Raw genomic sequence first — 22,120 nt, 5'->3', positions numbered from 1 at the left:
CTGGCCCGCAAGTGTGGGGTCTGTGGATGTAATAGCTTCACCCCAGACTCCTGAGGATGAAGTAACGTTTTAGTAGGCCTTAAAATGCGCACCTCTGTAGGGTTGATGGGGGCAAGGCTTACAGGGCAGGACTTTCAGAGAACAGCTGTGTTGCTTGGCCATATAAACACCTGAGCAATTGTTGTCAGTTGCTTACATACTCAGACTAAGGTGTGTGTTGTCAGTTGTATGTAGTGTGTGTATGTGGCTTATCAATACAGACTAAGATTCTTGTTTGATTTTGAGGCGTTTTACCATGATTTAACTGAGGGTATGAAGTGCATAACCATGAAGAACGTTTCCCCGCACTGACATTATGGTATTATAAATATACGTTTGAGATACTCGAGCCTGCTTTATGAATTGGCTAGGAAGTAGACAAGATCTGGGGTGCATCCTTGTTTCGATTTCACACGTTACATTCCTCTGCGCACTATTTAAACTAGTTATCTGTTGCATGTAGAAAAAAATGTATGTCTAATCAGAATCTAAACCCCAGAGATTAGTACTGTGGTACATGAACTGAATAAGGTTATATGCATGCTTTGATCCCAATCCTTTCCCTTGGAATTATTTCTGGCAATTCCCTGGGTTTACTCCAAAAGATACGATATGAAGGTTACAGTTTTGGTTGGTGAAGATGGGAGTATCTTTAGTATTTGCCTTAAGACACTGGAAGTAATGCTAAACTTGCAATATTATAACCTGCAATATTATCTGGGCCTGTAGACATATTTTGGCAGCCTTTTAGAAAAGCCCTTGTTGTTATGATTGTTTACATGGCACATCACTCAAACAAAGTAGCTTGCAGCCTTTAGGTTCAGAACAATCTTGTGTGGTTGCTATTCCCATTTTACAGATGGGGAGACCAAGAGAGACTGACTTTCCACATGTCTTGGCAGGGATTGACTGAGCTTGCTTGCCTGAGATCTGCTATCTTGCTGGGCCGCATTAGCTTTTCAGATGCAGGTGAAAAGACTTTGGGTCTTGCAGTGTGCAGGAACTCAACCCAAGAGGGTGTTGTTGATCCTGTCTCTGCAATCTTGAGCAGAATTGGCAATGAACATAGGAAGCTGGTGAAGGCAGACAGGCATTCTGTGGTAGACGTGGTCTGAGCACATATGTTCTGTCCTGTAAGCAAATACCTGGAAACACTGTGAATGTGTGTTCGACCACTTCCACCGACTTCTCTCTCGCAGGATACCACTCAGTGCAGTGCTGTGTACTTTGACTGACAGCAGCTTTTGCAAGTTTTCAGCCAGAGGCTTTTCTTAGTTATATTTTCTGAGAAACAATTTTTTTTAATTGGATATATCGGGGGGTTGAAGCTGGGAGGTTCTGATCACAACACGAGGACTGCTCTAGGTTTGCAAGGATGCTGAATTCACCTCCCTTTTTGCACAGGTCGATAGGAGCCAGGGTGTTTATAATCTTCCCCTTGCAAATAAAAGAAAAAGAAAAAACCACTGGAAGAAGCAAATTCCCAGCTGAGCCACACTGTGCCAAGCAGCTCACCTCCTCAAACAGTAAAGAGTCATGAATTTGGACCATTATTGTTTGGTGATGATACATCTGACTTAAGAAATATTTGCGCTGTCTTTTCTGATATGGTATAAAAGGAATAAATCAGTGGGAACAAATTGACTGGTGCAGGTATATCTGCGTTGGCATCGCCATCTCACAGGAAGCATTTAGAAATTGACTGATGAAGCCATATGCTGTCAGCATTCAGGTGTGGATGCTGAGTTGCTATTGTTTTTGGTAAGATGTCTTGCTGCAGCCCCAAGATTGCGTCCCAGTTTGCGACGTAGTGTTCTAGCTAAAAAGGGTATTAATTTTGGAAGCTCTAGGAAAAGTAATGCTGGAGAAAATAGGGAACTTTACTTTTGGAACAAACAGGGTCCCATTAATAGGAATGTGGGGAACTTGTTCCCCTACAGATGTTGTTGGACTACAACTCCAGATGTTGACTGGGGCTGGAGGGAGCTGCAGCCTGTCAACATCTGGAAGGCCAAAGGTGTCCCATCTTGGTACTGTATTCAGATGTCCCAAAGCCATGATCTGAAGGCACATCTTGCATGGTTTGCTCCTGGATAGAAGACTGTGTTGACACCCCAGGTACACTGCCTTGTGTGTTCGTTATGCTGGCTTTTCTAAGAGTACTCTGAAACATTTCTCTTTAAGCGTACACTTTGAAATGTAATACGTGAAGTGGCCTTAAGCAAATATCCATTGGTACGGGTATAAAGAAGCAGAAAGCAATATATTGGTAATTTAAAAGGAGGAATCCTTACGCTGACGTAAATCACCATTGTTTCTTAAATGGGGGGTGCTGGGGAAGGGGAAGCGCGCAATTTTAAATAGCGTCACCTGCTGGGATCCTTAGGGCTGTCTTGAAAAAGAAACAGATGTATAATTGAAATGAGTTTTTATTATTTTTCTTCTTCCTGAAAGTGGCTTCCTGAATTCAAGATTAAAAATAAATAAAAATAAACCTTTGTCACCAGCGGGTTCAGTGTCAGATAAGATGCCGTAAAATCAACAGGAGTGGTAATATTTTATTTTATTAAATGCTAGTAGTTGCGTGATGATCGATCAGTGAATCCCATTTGCTGCATCAATAACCAGCTTGTTGTTTTAAACAGGTGTGGGAAAGCGGTTTCTAGGCAGCGGCTGTTGGACTACATCTCCCATCAATCTCAGTCACCATGACCGAAGGTCAGGAATGATGGGAGTTGTAGTCTGGACAGTGCTGGGTTGCCTACCCCAGTGTTACATCATCCTCATTTATTAAATTTATATGCCGCCGATTAATAAGATAAAAATAAAACACCTCTGTGCCTTGAGTTGACCCTGGTTCCTGTATCTCTAATGGCCCGTTAGTTCTTTCCATGTCACATGATCTTATCGGGTGATTATCACATGCCTTTTAACATTAAATACACCTGCCCGCTGCCTGCCCCAGAAATACATTGGTGGCTGGTTCTCACTGGAACTGGTAGGAGTGAAGGCAGCAAGGGGTGGAGCCAGAGGCAGTGACAGGCAGAGCCATTCCCTGATTGGTCCTCAGTAAGGAGGCTAGCAGGTGGGGGCTAACTGAGGGCACACTGGTGTGGGGGGGCAGTGCTCCATTTACCCTGATGAACCACTGCCCCTATGCCTCCCCTGTTTCTCTCTCTCTCACACACGCACGTACCTCCCTCCCTCTCTCAAACACTGCAGTTTTCGTCCTAGGCTTCAAAGTGGGCAAGCACATCCCTCATCTCCGTAAGGCATAAACCGGCCCCTAGTAACGTGCATTTAAATAGCAGTACAGTTCAAATTTAAATCCACATAAATCAGGCATCTCCAAACTTGGCCCTCCAGCTGTTTTTGGGACTACAATTCCCATCATCCCTGACCACTAGTCCTGTTAGCTAAGGATGATGGGAGTTGTAGTCCCAAAACAGCTGGAGGGCCGAGTTTGGGGATGCCTGACATAAATAGTCTGAGGTGGTCTAAATCGGCTTATGCACGCATAAAGGTTATACATACATTAATTGAACATTCATGTAACATGTACTTTGATTCCTTGCATTTGCTTTTATAAAATTTGTACGAGCGAAGGAATGATTCGGAACTTGAGGAAAGCCTTTCTGGATCAGACCAAAGGCCCACTTAGTCCAACATTCTGCTCTCATAGTGGCCAGCCAGAAGCTGATGGGGAGCCCCCAAAAGCACTTTTCTCACTTGTAATTCCCAGCATACTGTCTCTGACAGTGAGGGCAGCCTTGTTCCAAATAACAATTTTAAGTATGTATTCGATCTCCCAGTTTCCTTTAATTGCATTCTGTTTTCCCCTACTTTGTTGTTAGTGTTTCATTTTGTTTTTCTTTGCAATGCTATTTTTAGGGAAAGACGTCCAGGTAGGACTCAGCTTAGCCAGTAGAGCGTGAGACTCTTAATCTCAAGGTCATGGGTTCAAGCCCCACGCTGGGCAAAATATTCCTGCGTTGCAGGCGGTTGGACTATATGGAAAATACTTAGCTTAATGGACCAGTGGTCAAACTCTTCATGTTCTTACTCATAATTTGGGCAAACACTGTCTTTTTCCGGTCTCCAACAGCAGGTATTAGAGCAAGAATGGCGAACATTTGACCCTCCAGATGGGGTTGGACTACAGCTCTCATCAACCCAACATGACCATTAGCCATGTTGGCTGGGGCTGGTGGATTGGGAACATCTGGTGGGCCTCAGGTTCACCCACCACCCCTGTATTAAGGGAACATTGAGATCTGACATGTTAAATCTCTGATGTCTTACAGCTGGTTTTCTGTTAGCATCTAGCATAATGCTCTGGTGCGCTGCTCCCAGAGCTGCATTTTCTTATTAGGTTAAGAGTTGCCAAAATCCAAGCGCGCTGATAACATGTCCTATCAGCATATTAACAGCTTGATTACATTCCTCGGTAAAAACTTAAAGATAATTATCAGTGGTGCGGTTGCAAGCAAATGTCATTCTTTATCTGGGAATGTCGGCACAAAGGAGTGTTCCAGAATTCTAGAACAATAGTTCAGGAATCTATATGTGGAGATGGCACCGGAGCCAATTCTGCGCATTAAAAAAGAGCACTCTATTGTTTTTGATGGGGAGACACAACCCCATTGCAGTTAGTCATTTCCCTTGCTTTGGTTGTCGTAGTTCATTTCACATATTTCAACATGCTGTTTGAGATTGAAACTGTCAATTTTTGAGACTCCAGATCCCTCTCATCCCAACCTGCAACGCTTGACCCCAATGTTAATTTGTTTTTATTGTACATTTATGTCTCCTCTCTTACTTTCTTCTAAGTCAACACAAACATCACTAAGAGGGAGGCAGCAGTGCCATTGGGATGACCTGAAGGCTGGTCATGTCCCACCCATTGAAGACAGATGGGTTTTAAGAGATTGGAGTGTTTTGTTCTTCTGCAGGAAGATGCTAGATATTTTCTCTATCTCTCTCTGTTATGACTGTGATGTAGACTGATTCCATGGTTACAGAGCAGCGATACACAAGTAGAGTGCTAAAGAATCACGATAGCAACTGTTGTGCTAACACGGCATGCATGCACAAAGCAGTTTTCCATTTAGATTGTGGAATATTCGGCAATTCTCCAAACAATCCAATCCTTTATTGACTTACATTGGCTACATCTGAATCTTAGGAGATGGCCAACGGGAGACCTTATTTTATACAATTGCTGCCATGTATCAAATGGTTTAATGGTGGGATGAGGTCAAGGAATGCTTTAGTGTGGTGGGCGATGGGGAGGGGGGGGAGGACTGCATACTTACAGCAATGGCCATTTTTGAAAGCAGCAGTTAGAAATATAGCTATTTGTGGCAATGGTGCATCTTTGGCAACAGGTTTTGAGACTGGTATGATTTTTCTAGAGTCTTGAACACTGGCTTTTAGAAGTTCAATGCTCAGGGAACATCATGAACTACAGAATGGAAAACCTTATGCCTAGAATAGGGCAAAGATTCCTTGATGCTTGCAGGCTTCAAGTTCTAACAACTGCCTGTCAAACATTGCAAAAACCGGCTGCAGGGCTATATAGGCAGCCAAGTTATACTCAGAGTAGATCCACTGAAATCTATGGACCTACATTTGTCATGTCCATTAATTTCAACGGGCTTACTTTGAATAGGACAAATGTTGGATACAGCCCAAAAGGCTGTAACCCAGTGCACATGCGCGGCTATGCATCTCAAATACCTCTGACTTCTTAAGAGCGTTCTCTGAGAAGATCAACCGTTGCAGCCATAGTGAAGAAAAATGAATGGCATCGCTAGTAGGCCAGCTTGGATGAAGTGCTATGGCATGACAGTGACAAATGTGTGCTTTGAAGGAAGGGCTTTGATTGGCATTGGTCAACTTTTATGCCTAGAATTCTCTGCCAGAGCATCTTTTCGCTGTTACCTCCCAGCTCTGTTATAATCCTCCTCAAATACAAATTCATCCTTTTAGTTCAATGTCCCAGTCCTCTATTTAAAATATTAGTACGTTGTTACAGGCTCTTCCCCTTTTTGTTGTATTCTCCCTTCTTTGATGAACTTTAGATTGTAAGCTCCTAAAGGTGGATTATATATATATATATATATATATATATATATATATACACACACCATCCTACAAAGCACCTTGTTGAATTGATGGTTCTACATAAATAATAAATCAAAGCTTCTGACCTTAGCACATCAGGCTCAAAGCTAACATGCAGCCTGTTTTGTCACAATTAGGAGGCTGGGTGTAGACTTATCTGGGAGTGTACAACTGATGTTCTGATAATTTTGCTTTGAAGTGAGTTTGTGTAATAGGGAGGAGAACATACCGGGCCTGGAAATGAGGACTCTAGGTTCATATGTCTCTAAGCTACCTGGCTTCAATCACATGTACTTTTAATAAGGTTGTGAAAGGCTACTCGCCATTGTGACTACCTCCAGAATCAGAGGCGCTGAAGAACAATTTCCAGGGGAACAATATTAGGCAAGAACAGTTGGCATCCCATAGGCATCCAGTTGGCCATTGTAGGAAACAGGATCCTAGCTTAGAAAGGCCTTGATCTGATCTAGAAGGGTTTGTCTTATGACCTTAAGCCCCACTGATTTTCCTCTTTACTTTGTTCCATATCTGTAAAATGGAAATATTATTATGGCGTTGTTTTTTAAAAAAATGCTATCTTTCTGCCTCAAGGAATAATAACCATAACACTGTTGTGAGGATATGTCTGTCCCCCCCCCCCCGAAAGTATGCATAGGATTAATTGTTCATCGTGCCTTTTGAAAACAGGACCTGAAGCATTTTTAAAAATGCAGATAGTTCTTCTGTCCTGCTCTTACAAGAGGTTCCTGTCAGCCTCCCAAACAAGAGTTTGATCAGGTTTATGCCTGCTTCACTTCAGCAAAACTGCAGGCTCAGAAACTCCCAGGCCAGAGCAGTGGGTTAAATTCAACACAGGAGTTTATTTAAGCCAAAAATTCACCCCTGAAACATGCTTTGAAAGCTAAGTGTTAGGCTTGGAGTATGTAAAGTAAAAATATAATAATATCTTTATATATAGAATGATATATAGATATATAGAATCTATAATCGCATCTGAGCATGAATAGAAGTTTGTTTCCTTCACACCTAAGTCACCATGGGCCAATTCCAGTGTTCGAAATTCCCCGGGTGCGAGGCACATTTAGCTACCAGCGAGGGTCCAGTTGTGACAACGTGGAGATTTCTGGGTGCCAGGTTTGCGACGGACATCTCCATTGAGCGAGCTGATTTGTGTGGAACGAAAGACACACATCTTGTGTGGCTGTGCCGCCGCATGAATCACGAGGCATCTTAGTCCTCCATCGTCACATCGAGGAAAGTAAGTGCAGGGCTGAATACAGAGAGCAAGCTACCGTCAAGCCATTAGGTTGAGATCATAGAGTCATAGAAGTATAGAATTGTAGTGTGGAAGGGACCTTGGGTAACCTCATCAGGCTTTTCCCAATCTCTTTCTCTTCTCTCTTTGGCGATCACTCATAGCCGATTAAGATTGTCTTCCGTAAACGTGGTTTTAACAATGAGTCCGTAAGTGAGTGTGGAGGCCAATTATGGATCCACATGTCCTTCCTCAGTGGGGACATTGGTTTCCGGGCGGGAGTTGATCATGGTGTGGATTTGCCAAGCGTGCCTTCCTCTTAGCACGTTTCTCCCTTGCATCCTGAGTTCGAGTGTCTTCAAAGCCCATGACACCTTTGGTAAAGGTTGTTCTCCAACTGGAACACTCATAGGCAAGTGTTTCCCAACTGTTAGTGTTTATACTACATTTTTTAAGATTTGCCTTGAGAGAGTCTTTAAACCTCTTTTCTTGACCACCAGTATTATGCTTTCCATTGCAGTGTGTTGACCAAACTGTCGTTTAGTGGAAGAGAGCACATGCCATGCATGCAGAAGGGCCTATAGAGGAAGCCCTGGGGTCTCCATGGAAAAGGGTCAGGCAGGAGGTGATGGGAAAGCCCTCTCCTCCAGGACCCTGGAGAGCTGCTGTCACTCAGATTAGACAGTTCTGTTCTAGCTGAGGAAATATCCTTGCCTAGTATTAGGCAGATAGATGGCTACCAAACAGTCCAAATTGGGTTTTCCCTCCCCCGCCTTGAGTTTGTTCCTTTTTTTGTACTTCTGCAAAGCTTGGGATCCCCCCCCCAAGGACATACCTCTCTTTTTTGTGCTATTTATATTTTTCCTGTTTTGCTTTTTAAAAAATATAGTTTATTGAATCTTTAAAAACAACACCTCACATTGATGAACACATTACATAGGGAGAGGTGGTAGACAAGAGCGGGAAAAAATAAAGATAAATGGAATCTTCTTACTGAAGAATAAATATAACATAAATGTTGATGAATATGACAGTTTCTCTATGTGGTAAAATATTAATACATACACACATTATAAATACTTACATTATACATTTATGTGTGTGTATATATTAATATTTTACCACGTAGAAAAACTGTTACATTCATCAACATTTATAGCATACTTCATGAATTCTGTGAGAAGATTCCATTTCTCCTCCTCCTCCTCCTCCTCCTCCTCCTTCTTTCATTCCTGCCTACTGTCTCCCCCTCTAATCGATTCTTCAGGTTTCTACCTTCCAAATTTTTGGTAGCTCATCCTTTACATTTAGTGTGTGAATGGTGTCCCTTTGGCTACACAAATGAGGCACTCGCAGCCAGACAACGGGAAAGAGAGGGCTTGATCCTGAGTCTTATCAGCTTAAACATGATGGTTGTGAAGGATCACTGCAATAACATCTCTCAGTTCTTTTGAGCATTAACGCCTCCCACAGTCTACATTATCATTATCATCATCCGAACATACATTATCCAGATTGCTTCATTACCTAAATTATTTAGCCCTTGCGTTGGAGTTTGTGTGGTTTTTTCTCCTGAACAGGGGGTACAGAAAAGTGAGGTTTTTCTATAGGGCAGGCCAGGTTCCTCACCACAGCAGGGTTCAAATCCCCACTCGGCTAGGAAACTCAACAAGTGACTAACAGAGGAGTCGCCACCTCCTTTGGCTTGCTTGCTTTATTTATTTATTGCATTTGTTTATTTATTGCAATTGTACCCCACCTTTCCTCCAAAGGGCTCAAGGTGGCAGGCGTAGTTCGTCTCCTTCCCATTTTTATCCTACCCAACAACCCTATGAGACGGGCTAGGCAGAGAGAGAGAAAGTGACTGGCCCAAGGTCACCTGGGGACCTTCATGGCCGAGTGGGGATTTGACCCCTTGACCCCCAGGTCCTAGTCCTAGCATGCTAACCACTAGGCCGTAGGTAAGCCTAGCCACCGAGGCCACCTGCGCCTCAGGTTGTGTGGAAAAGGGGGGGGGGGTTCACCCACAGCTGTCCCTTTTGTTTTCTTCCATCTGACTACAGTGGATGCTTGGGTTGCGAACGCCATCCGTGCGGGATGCACGTTCGCAACCCGCAGCAGCGCATCTGCGCATGCGCGGGTTGCGATTCAGCACTTCTGCGCATGCGCGGGTTGCGATTCGGCGCTTCTGCGCATGCACGACCGCCGGAACCCGGAAGTAACCCGTTCCGGTACTTCTGAGTTTCAGTAGTCCGCAACCCGAAGCATTTGTAACCTGAGGTATGACTGTACTTTAACAGCAGGGTTGGGGGATGCTCCGGGGGTTGGCAATGTATGCCACCCTCCCGCCAATTGGTGACACAGGCCTTGTCAAGTGCCCACCTCAGCCCTGCCGCAGCTTGTTCCGAAGCAGTCACCAAAAAATGGCTGCACTGTGGTTCTCCTTATAGGGGAGGAGAAGGAAGCTCCTCCGTTGCAAACGATCACATTGCTTGAATTAAAGTGAGATATCACAGGTTTTAGTCGCACATTCCTCGGGTTTCTGTGAAAGAATGCAATAAAGCTGCACTTAAGCTTTATATTCTGGCCTGAATTTAAGAACCTCTGTCTAAACAAGGAGCCTTCCAAACTCAGAATTTTTTCTTTTTGGTTTGTGTGTATGATTGGGGGGTGGCGGTGGGGAGGTTAGCAAGGATTTGTTTGACTGTCACGTGAATGCACACCCACACACACACCCCCCTTCCATTTCTTCCATGCCACAGTCTTGCCAGCTCCAAAGACATGTCAGTGAGATGCTCTCCTTTCAGACTGCCCCGTTTTCCACTGCCTGATTTGTTTCGTGATAAATGAAAGTATTGCTTAATTGCATTTCACTGTGGGGGAGATGTCTGTGGCTTCAAGGATGGGACTGTGTGGCATCACCAGGTGAACAGAGATTGGCTCTAACTTGGCACTTTACCTCAGTGCGAAAGCAACAGGGCTGTACTTGATTCGCTGTTGTATCTGAAGCGGGATATTGTCTTTTCCCAGCTGAGGATGCTCCCCAACCCTGGTCCAAACAGAACTCTGTTCCTCCCTAAGAACTTTCCTTTGAGTTGCTGCGTCTGGCTTGCCTTTCCATATTAGCACATTCGAAAAGACGCAGGTTGTTGTGGAGTATGTGAAGGAAGAACCTTTGGGGAAGCAAGGTTGTGGTTATTCAGGGTGCAAATTGCTGAAATGTCCGGATGTATGGCAGCCTATGTCGGAAATGTAGATTTTGGTGCGTTTCCTTAAAAAGAGCTCAACAACTTTGCCGAAGAAAAGCTCAACTTTTCGCTTTTTGAAATATGGCAACCCTAGATTGTCAACGGCGGTGCACTTTCTCTCACTCTGTGCCAGGGTAGCCATCTTGATTGAAACAAGAACAGACTGAGGCAAGCTGTGTTTTTTCCCCAGGTCGAAGTGGTTTGATGCTCCTCCATTCTGTCAGGATTTCAGTCGGAACCAGGAATTTGAACTCTGTTAATCCTGGTGTGCTAAGTGACCTGACCCACACCTCTCCATCTCCTGGCTTTTTTTCTTTTCTTTTCTCCCTTCTTGGAGCATTGCAACACAGTTCTTGGCAATATTAACTATATCAAAATATGCCTTTGAAATGTGGCTTTAGAAGATTTTAAAATAAAAATCAGGGAGTTATGTGGAAACAAAATGAGTGAAAGCACGCAAGCTAAAATGGGCTGTAAATCAACAGTTTCTCCCCCCCCCAACCCCTCTGGAATGCTTACCTGTCATTTTGACACCAGGTGAGATGACATTCTTCTCCTCTAAGGCCTTTTTTAAAAATAAAAAGCAGTGTGCTTATTGGTCATAATCACATTTTAATCTACTTTTACTCTTCTGTATGCTGGATTTTTAAACAACTTAATGATATTGTGTGTTTAATTTCATTTTGTCATTTTATGTGGCTGGGGCAACCAAACCAGATGGGTGGGGTATAAATAAATAAAATTACTATTAGTAGTAGTATTAGTATTGTGCTCTCAAGCTAGAGACAGAACAACATTACTGGGTGGCTTTATATAAATCTGTGGCCATCCAGATGCCATCCAGTGGAGTTCGACAACCACAGCCAGCATGGTCAACAATGAAACTTGTAGTCCATCTCTACCCTTATTTATATAGTAAACAAATAAATAGGACTGAGAGCCATACTTTTTATAATGGTTGGGAGCCTGGTGCCCTCCATGTGTTTGTTGGACTACAACTCCCATCATGCCTGACCATTGCCCAGGTTGGCTGGGGCTGATAGGAGTTGAAGTCCAAAAACACATGGATGCCCCTAGGGCACCCCATGAAATTCACAACACAAGTTAAAGCAAATATGCCAGTTTTATTCTTAGGAAGGCAGCGCTGAAAGCAGTATAAGGAGCACTTAAACCTTCTTCCATCTGGTGTACCCCCCCTCTAAATTGCTCCCCAAAGTAGCTTTCTCCACCCTCTGCAGGGTTTAAGAATGCATTTCGCTCTTGGCGTGGCATGCTCGCCCTAAAGAGCTTTGCCAGTTTTGAGTTGTTTTTTAAGCTTTAGGAAGCTAGCAAAGGACTTCTTTATTGTGTTTTGGAGTTTATTTGGGGTGGAGCAATGTGGGTAATGGCCGAACAATCTTGTGCATGAGAAATATCTTTCTGGTGTTGTTTTTTTTAAAAAAAGACATTTGTTTTTGTTAATCTTTGGCGTGATGTGCCTGTTGCCCCATGTGGCCAGGATGTTAGTTTTACAAGTAAAATAAATAGGGCTTGCTTTTGAGTAAGCCTGGTAAGGATCAGACAACAGCATTCCAAGGTCTGCTTTCAGACCTTGAAAAAGTTTTCTGGGAACCAAGGGTTGCCAACTGGCCAGAAAGCTAAAAGTTCTGGACTGTTTTATGTCCCTTTAAGAGAGGATTGATTGGCATAAACAGCAGGTGAAGCCTTCGGAGGCATGGAGCTGAACCCTTAGATCACTCAATTAAAACTGTTGTTAAAGAGACATCCACAAGATGGATAACTAAGGAGTTACCACATGCCCTAATATGCCCCAGTAAGAAATCAGGGCTGGGTGTGTCTTGGAATCAACTGCAGAAAGGGAATTGTTTTGCAATTATTACTAGATACAACGGGCATCAGCCTTGTTGGCAGACCAACTCTGCAAACGTGACATCATATTATTATTATTATTATTAATAATAATAATAATAATAATAATAATAATAATATTTCCCCAGCTACTCTGGGCGGCTTCCAACAAAATATTACAATAGTCCTTCTGATATTGAAAGCTTCCCTAAACAGAGCTGCCTTCAAATGTTTCCTAAAAGTCTGGTAGTTGTTTATTTCCTTTGACATCTGGTGAGAGGGTGTTCCACAGGGCGGGTGCCACTACTGAGAAGGCCCTCTGCCTGGTTCCCTGTAACTTTGTTTCTCACAGTGAGAGAATCGCCAGAAGGCCCTCGGCCCTGGACCTCAGTGTCCAGGCAGAATGATGGGGGTGTAGACGCTCCTTCAGGTATACTGGGCCGAGGCTGTTTTAAAGGTCAGCACCAACACTTTGAATTGTGCTTGGAAACGTACCGTGAACCAATGTAGGCCTTTCAGAACCGGTATTATGTGTTCTCGGCAGCCACTCCCAGTCAGCAGTCTAACTGTCACATTCTGGATTAGTTGTAGTTTCCGAGTCACCTTCAAAGGTAGCCCCACGTAGAGCGCATCGCAGTAGTCCCAGTGGGAGATAGAACATGCACCACTCTGGCGAGACAGTCTGCGGGTGGCATGAAGACAGGCAACATCAACGCTGCCACATGGGAACCCCTTGCAGGTGACCGCAGTGCCTGGCGACAGACGATCAGGTTGTGTATCCAGAGCAGTGACCATAGGAGGAATGACTTCTGCGAAGAAGAAAGCCAAGGTGCATCTGTAGCAGCACAACTGGACGCCTTCTTCTGCCCCAGCTGCAACAAAACATGTGTCACCTGCTTTGGTCTCTATTGCCACACCAAGCGCTGCAACCTTCCAACATTTTAGCTTTAACCCCAAAGGCTCACTCCTCCATTGTCCCCCGAGGCAGACGGATGCCAGCAAGATACAAATGAACAAATTAAATTGAGGGAGTCAGGGTTTTTTTTGGGGGGTGGGGACTTGTGGGTTTCATAAAGCTCCCCCCCTTTGAGTTTGAGTACAGCTTGGACCACCTGACCCCATCACACTGGGGGAGACTGATCATAACACTAGTAAAATATAATAGCAATTAACTTAAGCAATGACTTATAGTGGCTTTGCTTGGGGAAATCCCTAGATTTGTGGAAGTTGGAAAAAAACATCAGGAGGGGGTTCCCCCAAATACTCTGAAGATGTGCTGAGTGTCTACTGCTGGGGAGGGGGAATGGAATGAAGTATTACAGAACCATAGAAGCCATGGCAGGCTGGCGGGGTGAGCCACAACGCTTTCTTTCCGATTCCATTTTTAAAGCGCTGCATTTTGCGCCAGCGAGCTTCTTTACTCAAAGCGAAACTCTTCGTTGAGAAAGGATATTCTTCCAGCAGAGGCTGGTATGGATGGAAGGAAGGAAAAGAACAGATAAACGAGATGAACATGCAGGGTACAGAACACATTCATTTAGGGACTCTGGCAGTAGCCCTTGCAAGGATCATGCTGTAGCCATCAAACTGCTGCTCTCTGTGTGCTGATTTAATTGCAAAGGTTGCCTCAGTGACTGCCCCTGCTTCTCAGCTTTTTGCTTGGCCTCCCCTTGCCTGCTGTGATAACTCACTGCAGCTGACAGAGCCAGGAGTTCTGCTGTAACCAGAGGACACGGAATTAAATCATAATCATTTTAGTGCAGGTCAGCCGCACGTTGACCTCTTCTTATGCTTCAACATGCTGTGTTCATAGCAGACTCGTGGAGCAGACGTCGTTTCCCTTCTAACGATACTGTTCTCCTTTCTTATGCATTGAGTTTTATCAGCGCAGCATGCATAAAATGTCCAGGGCTATGCATATGGAAGACTTTGCTTTTCCACTTTACTACTACTATTATTATTATTATTATTATTATTATTATTATTTATTAAATGTATATACCACCCTTCATCCAAAGATCACACTGGGCAGTTTACTGTAGTCAAAATGCAATTTAGGAGGCTGAGACCTACCCGCATAGGTACCAAGGGCTGGCAGCCAGGATGAGTCCAGGGAGCTCCTACCTAATCAGGTTAGGATAAGGATAAGGAAAATAATTCAATTTGAAGCACTTTCTTAATCAGTAAGTGAACCGAAACACAGCTGTCCTTTGAACTTCACCATTATCCAAATTTTGCTATGCGGTTTGATAACCAGACATTGTTGAAAGTGTATATATTGGGGGAAAGCGTGCATAAACACAAATACATTGGTGAAAATGACACACGCAAATGCACTTTTTGTGATGGTTATACGCCTGTAAGCTTTATAGAGAGGTCATTGTACAAAGCGGTTTAGAAATTATTTAAGCAAACATTTGCCCAGGTATTTTGCCATGTAGTGTCAGCTGGCCTTGATGATAATTGTATTTTTGGATTAATTATAGTAATTATATATTAAATTGCACCTGTGTGTATAAATTAACTGATGCAAAGTTGCGTCCTTTGACTCAAGATGATGTCTTTTGATGAATTTCCTGTTTCTTTAGTAATATGTAAGTGGCCATCCTAAATTTAAGTCCTGCAGGCTTTCCCTGCGGAGAGAACTGAACCCTGATCAATGACAGGTCTAGTACACACATACACACCCACACCCACACCCACACCCTGAAAACAAAATGGGGAGCCTTGATTCACCAAGCGCAGGGTCCAGGAAATAGAGAATGTTGCATGTGAGATCAGTAGCTAGTTTTTCACATTGTGCTCCAAGGAACTGAGAAGGGAGCTGGGTTTGCAGAACAGCACTAAAGATAATAAGGGCTTTGGAATCTAGGCCATGTGGGAAAAAGCTGGGAAGACCAGGGCATCTTTAGCTTAGCGAAAAGAAGATTATGGGGGAAGTGTGATAGCCGTTTTCAAATGTGCAAAAGGGCTGATTTAAAGAGGAGAGGACCTGTGGTCAGCAGAGCTACTTTTGGGGGTGCCTGTCATTGACCAGCAGAAAGCAGGCACTACTTTTATGGTACACTGTAGAAAATATAGCAGTTCCTTGAGGTTGGATAGAAAACAGACCACTTCTACAGCACCTGGTGACTGGTACTTTTAGCCAATTTTGGGGGGTGCATAGGGGAAATAAAACTTCTACATACACATTTCCAACCATTTAGAAAATAACGTATTTGAACACATTTGATATGATTTGTTTGTCTCGTTCCATTTATGATTCACTTCTCGGGAAACATCTTGAAGCGATTTAACAGTAAGAGCGTATATAAAACAATTTCATATATGAAACCATTTGAATTCATAGATTTCGTTTCTTAAAAGCATTGCATAATCAGTTTTATTCTCTTGATTGTCTTATCATCATTTTGTTTCCCTTTCGCTTGAAGTAGGGTTGCAATATTCTGAAAAGTGAAAATCTGGACAAATGTTGCTGAACTATTAGAAATGACTTTAAAAATATTTTATACCCCCTTGCCATAAGTCCAGGAAAACCTGGACATTTTTCTGATTTGCAGAAAATTTGCCCAAATGCCATTTTCTGCCAGAATTCTCAGGTGTGCCCAGGAAAACATCTATTTATTTTTAAAAAAATACAGGCTTAAAACACATAAACGTGAAGGGTCTTATTGCTATCCAGTCTCTGATAATAAAACACTCATATAGGATGAAGAAACCGTACTGTTAGTTTGTCAAGACTCAAGCCTTATTTAAATGAATTTGTGGGCATCAAAACTGACATGTTTTAAAATATTCTGGCAGTTACAGTCTCTTTAGAAAGGACATGTACTCTAGCCAAGTGAGTCCCCCCTTTTTCTAATTTAAGTCTGAGTAGCTTGTCACAAATCTTTCAAAATCCTTACTGCTTAATCCAAAGTTTGGATCAGAGACCAGCTTTCTTCTTCTTCTAAGCAAGATTTGAAGTGTGAGAAGATCGTTTGGCAAGTGCTACAATCTTTGGGAAGTTGGGGTGAAAATTAAGAAGTAAAGCTGAAGACTTGAAATCTGTAGAATGTGGAAATAAAATGTGTGCCTAACAAATGCGCAGAGAAGATAGGGTTGCTTAACCATGGTTTCCAGACCCTCTTTTAATCATGGTTTCATATACTGACTTGCCATGGTTTATGTATTCTCTGAAGTCTCTCAGCCTCACTCACATCAGAGAGTGTTTGTTGTGGGGGAGGAAGGGAAAAGGAGAATGTTAGCTGCTTTGAGACTCCTTCGGGTAGTGATAAAGCGGGACATCAAATCCAAACTCCTCTTCTTCTTCCTGGAGTCAGGAAAGGCACAGTTTGCCATTTCCTCCCGGAGCCAGTAAACCATGGTTTGCTTGTAGACTTGAAACCAAGTTTCTAGCTGGGGGTCCAGCAATGCCCATCCGCAGAATGCCAAACCATGGTTTTACATTGCTTCTGACTCACTTCAACCCACTGCAATATCAGATTTTTTTTTTCACAGCAGAGATGGTTGGCCTTTCTCTTGGCAGCAGGGTTACCAAATTTTGCACTAAAATATCCCAGTACCTTGAACTGAGCATCTCTTGACATGTGCAGTGTCTTTTTTCTTTAAAGTGGACCAGATTTTTGTTTTTGCAACATGCCTAACATGCCTCTTAAAAATATTCAGAATTAATGCATGGGAGGGGAAGGCAGTTTAACGTTACATTGCTTCTGGGATGTAGTATTTTGATGTATTCCAGCCTTGTTTTCATTACAAACAAACGAATAAAAAAGAAATACCTTATACATACATTGTTTTCCTTCTCACCTTATCAGTAAAACACTGATTCCCCCGGCGTTCCTCTCAACATTCATCTCAGCCCAGCGCTGAGAAATTGTAAAACAGAAAATTTAACAAAAATTAGTACTGTATATATAAAAAAGAAAACACCAGATACAATACATCACATAATTTTGGATTGCCCTCTTCTTGACTCCAATCACAGAGACCTCCTAGTGACTCCCTTACAGCTTAAAATATCGATTTATGAAGAGTCTGTAATCCAATATTTGTTGAGGGATGATACCCCCGAAACTACCAAGATTGTTTTGGGGTACTTAGCCAATATGTTTAAAGCTAAAGCTAAAGTTGCCTGCTTTATTCAATGGTGGCTATCTAGTCTTTTATATATTGTATGCGTTTGGATTATCAGCGTATTTGGATAACTTTGTATGTTTTTTATACATACACTTTTTTTTTTGCAATCTGCCTTTCCACATTTCAAAAAGATTCTCAAGGTGGCTTACAACATGGGAAAAAATAGCTAAGTACAACAGAAGAAAAGTAGTCATAAACAATATATTAAACATTTAAAAAAATACAAAAACTAACTGAACACTTTCCACACAAATCACAACAGAATCTAAATTAAAGATACAGAAAACCAACAGCAAGCACTGCCCCATAACAACAAAACCCCAGCCCAGTAGTTTGTTCAACAGCCTCATCTTTTGTAGCTGGAGTCAGTCAAGGCCATGCCCTCTCAGGCCTAGTGGAAAACTGCCTGCAAGGCTTGTCCTTAGGGGAATAAGAACAAAATCACTGGGTGGGTTTTCATCTCAATGTCCCTGCAACTGTCCAAAAGGAATGTTGGTGTTATCTGTTGTCCTTTGTGGCATTCAGCAGTGGGTTGGGGCGGAGCCGTGAAGCCAGTCTCCGGACATCAGCACCACTGTAGCTTTCGTGGATAAGGATCGAGTGGTCAAGGCTGCATGTGTGCCCCACCGGGACCAAGCCACCACTCCTGGTGGCTCACCTTGGCAGGCTGCAGCGATGCTGGTGGCAGGAGGGTGTCTGTACCCTACTGCACCAACAGCTAGTGCTGGAATTTGTACATGATCCATGGATCCATTGTTGCATTTCTATAGTCGTTGCCCTGGCTTTTGACACTTGAGAGATATGTTTTTTGGACCTGTTTTATTTCAGTTAATTGTAAGTTGTTTTAAACTGTTTTTCACATGGTGTTTTAATTGTTGTCATTGTTCCGGGACTTTGGGGCAAATAATACTGATAATGATGATGATGATGATGATGATAGTTGTTGTTATTCATTAATAAATTAACAGCAATAGCTTTGTTAGTTCTTTTCTGCCTCTCAGCGATGCTTCCTGAAAGATGGAGGTTCTGTTCTCTGGGCTGCCTAGGGTTAAGGGGGCCTGGTTTGGGGCGAGTTCTGGATCTGTTTTATGTGCATTGTAGGTACTGTCCGGGTTGATTTAGCTCAGGCCTGTCATCAAGTAGGCAATGAAGGGGGCAGGCCTGAGCAATAGCCACTGGAATCTTGTTTATGTAGAAACCCACTTAACACATTGTACAGATGACATGAATAGACTACTGTTTGCAGAATTACAGCCACAAAACTGTTTGAAAGTCGTTCCAATTAATTTGTCTGGCTCAAAACAGATTGGACCAGCCCAGTGTTCCTGCAACTTCCTGCTTGACAGCCGTGTCTCTCTACTTAATAAGCTGCAGCAATGCTTATAGGGAATAAATTCTCCCTGGCGTTGCCCAATTGGAACTGGTCAGGCGAGTTTTATGGCCGTGTGGTTGACGGGTGTTTAGAGTAATTCTGCCCATGACCTGCTCTGCTCTGTCGGTTGCCTTTTCTGCAGCCCCATGTGCTTATTCTCCCCATCTCAATCTGTTTCTGAAATGCAGGGAGCGTGCCTTCAAGTTACCATCCCAAATTTGCAATATGTTTTTTTCCTTTTTCTGACAATCCCTGTTGTTGTGCACAGCATCTCCTCGAAAATATCTTTGCTGTGGATCAATAGATTTATTTTTGCTTAGCAGGCATTTGAGGCGGGTTGAATATGAGTGTGATAACTTCCTCTATCTGCTACGGTAGAATTAGCTTGCCTCTAACCAAGACAGACATGTAATCACACCTTCTCTTAACCTGCCAAAAGCCTCTGATGCAAAATATTGCCTTCCTCTGGGGTGCAAATGTTTTTGCAGAATTTAAAAACCAGGCAGTTGTTTTTTTGTTTGTTTTTTAGAAGGGGGTATGGAGTCCCAAATGTACTAGTGAAAGAACAGAATCTGTTCTCTCTGGGGGTTTGGATTTATTTACTCCCCAACCTTAACTTTCCAGGCAAAGCATAATTGAGAGGGTTCAGGCCAGTCTAGAACTTGGGCCCTCAAAGTCTGAGGGGCCCAATGGCATGTTGTTCTCCTGTATCTGGTGGGCCCCTGGCCATGGGTTTGCATGATGCAGGTGCAGCCATAGCTGTCAACTTTCAGATTTGAAAATAAGGGATCAGCAGCCTCGAAAATAAGGGATCAAACAGCATAGCCGTAAACTTTCGGATTTGAAAATAAGGGATCAGCAGCCTCACCTATCCCGCAGACAGTCTATGGGATATCTAACAATCCAGGATAGCAATGGGAAGCAGCAGAAAACGGCGCTGAAATAAGGGAATTTCCCACAAAAAAAGGGAAGGTTGACAGCTATGGGTGCAGCAGGTGGCCATTTTGATTTCTCACAATGCTTCAGACAGCACTACAATGTTGGAGACATTGTGACAAATTTAAAATGGTGGCTTGCCAGCCCAGGCCAGACATCAGTACAGGTGTATTCAGCTGGGGCAGAAAGCTACAGAAACTCACAGACTTTAACACAGTCCCTTTCCCCAGTTATTGACTTCTACCATGTTGTGTCTTGCTAGTGGTGAACCACATCCATGGCTGCTGCCGCTGCTTACTGATTTACATGCTCTCAGTTTGAGCGCTAATATTGGAAGAAATTCCAGAGCAACTATGACTTGAATGATGTCCCACTTCCCTGAGAAGGCTATGAAGGGATAGAAAAGTATTTTGTGGAAGCAGTAAGTAGGGCTGGGCGATAGATATATTGATATATCGTCCAAAACCGGTTTGAAGTCCATATCGTGGTGTTGGTTTCATAATTTCTGACCTGGAAATATATCACAAATCATAATGTGTGTGTGTGTGTGTGTGTGTGCGCGCGCTATGCAAAAATCACAATAAGGAGAAGAGTTTGGATTTGATATCCCACTTTATCACTACCCTAAGGAGTCTCAAAGCGGCTAACATTCTCCTTTCCCTTCCTCCCCCACAACAAACACTCTGTGAGGTGAGTGGGGCTGAGAGACTTCAAAGAAGTGTGACTAGCGCAAGGTCACCCAGCAGCTGCATGTGGAAGAGCAGAGACGCGAACCCAGTTCTTAACCACTACACCACACTGGTGGGGAAAATTGTGAAGCCAGCCAACGCTTCTCTCAATTCCTGTAAGCGTTGTTAACTCTGTTAACTCTGACAGCCTCATGCAGGGAGGCAGCGAATCACAAGAGCGGGCACCGGCAACAACCATGATGTAGGAAAAATTGTGAAGCTAGCCAGTGCCTCTACATAGCCCTACCCTTATTTCAGGCATTGTGATATACAGTGGTACCTCGGGTTACAGACGCTTCAGGTTACAGATGCTTCAGGTTACAGACTCCAGTAACCCAGAAATAGTACCTCGGGTTAAGAACTTTGCTTCAGGATGAGAACAGAAATTGTGCGGCTGCGGCAGCACAGCGGGGGGCCCCATTAGATAAGTGGTGCTTCAGGTTAAGAACGGACTTCCAGAACGAATTAAGTTCTTAATCCAAGGCACCACTGTATCGGCATATCGGGACATTTAGCTGGTGATATATCGTGACATTGAAAACTAGATATCGCCCAGCCCTAGTGGGGAATTGGGGGAGAGAAAAAGAAGGTGGGGTGAGAAAAGGCAAAGGGGAACAATAGGGACTATGACAGGGGTTGGCAAGGTTTACCTCGCCTAGGCTGGTTTACTCCTGTGGTGATTGCCCCTTGGGCTGGATCGCGTCTGTGCAGACACAGTTTCCGGCGTCTGCATCTCTGCAGATGTGATTTCCGGCACCACGGAAGTGAGTCCCCACTCCGTGCTGCACCGATTTAGCGCAGTGCACAGAGACTCGCTGAGCAGGTGGCTCAGTTTGGGAGTGGCTAATGGGCCGTTTAAACGACCCCCGTGGGCCGCTTGTGGCCCATGGGCTGCAGGTTGCCAACCCCTGGACTGATATTGAGAAAATTATGAGAAAAGGAGAAAAGAGGGTTGAAAGGATGAAGAATAAGAATGGAAACCCACATGAATGGGGAGGCAAATCACAAGAGTAAGAGGGGGAGGTGGTAAGAGGGGGAGGTGAATAGGCCCAGCAACATGTGTGAGAGACTTTCTGTCCTCTTGAGAGACCCAGGTGCCAATCACATGGCCCAATATTTGTGTTACCAGGGATGATGGGATGCCTGGGTTTCTGTGTCCTCCTTTTTCAATTACTCAGCAGTGTACATAAGCTTTGGCAGTGGACACACATAAACCACGCAAGCGTGAAGTAATCAAGACAACAAACACACCAAAATAAAGAAAGCGCTGTTTTAAAATAATTGCTGGTTGTCTAGATACAGATCGTCCGCTCACGGTCTGCTACTAGCGATGTGCTTCTTAGAAACATTGCTTTGATTATGCTATCTTAAAAGGAGCTGCCCTTGCTTGTCTGTTTGTGGTAAAAGGCAGAAGAACTGCCCAACAAGG

General features: G+C 43.5%; 1 protein-coding gene and 1 long non-coding RNA gene across 2 annotated transcripts in view; one reads left to right on the top strand and one right to left on the bottom strand.

The window, feature by feature from the left end:
- The window catches only part of PRKCE (protein kinase C epsilon), a 333,254-nt gene that overhangs the window by 2,742 nt on the left and 308,392 nt on the right, over positions 1–22,120 (top strand). The gene's annotated exons all lie outside the window — the stretch shown is intronic.
- Positions 16,141–17,732, bottom strand: LOC307212061. Its single transcript, XR_013836784.1, has 2 exons — positions 17,326–17,732; positions 16,141–16,563 (listed from the first exon to the last, which is right to left on the bottom strand). It is a non-coding gene; the product is annotated as an uncharacterized lncRNA (long non-coding RNA).

This window comes from Podarcis cretensis (assembly GCF_951804945.1).
Source record: "Podarcis cretensis genome assembly, chromosome: 3".
NCBI lineage: Eukaryota > Metazoa > Chordata > Lepidosauria > Squamata > Lacertidae > Podarcis > Podarcis cretensis.
The sequence above is the reverse complement of the archived record's forward strand: the minus strand, read 5'-3'. Positions and strand labels throughout refer to the sequence as shown.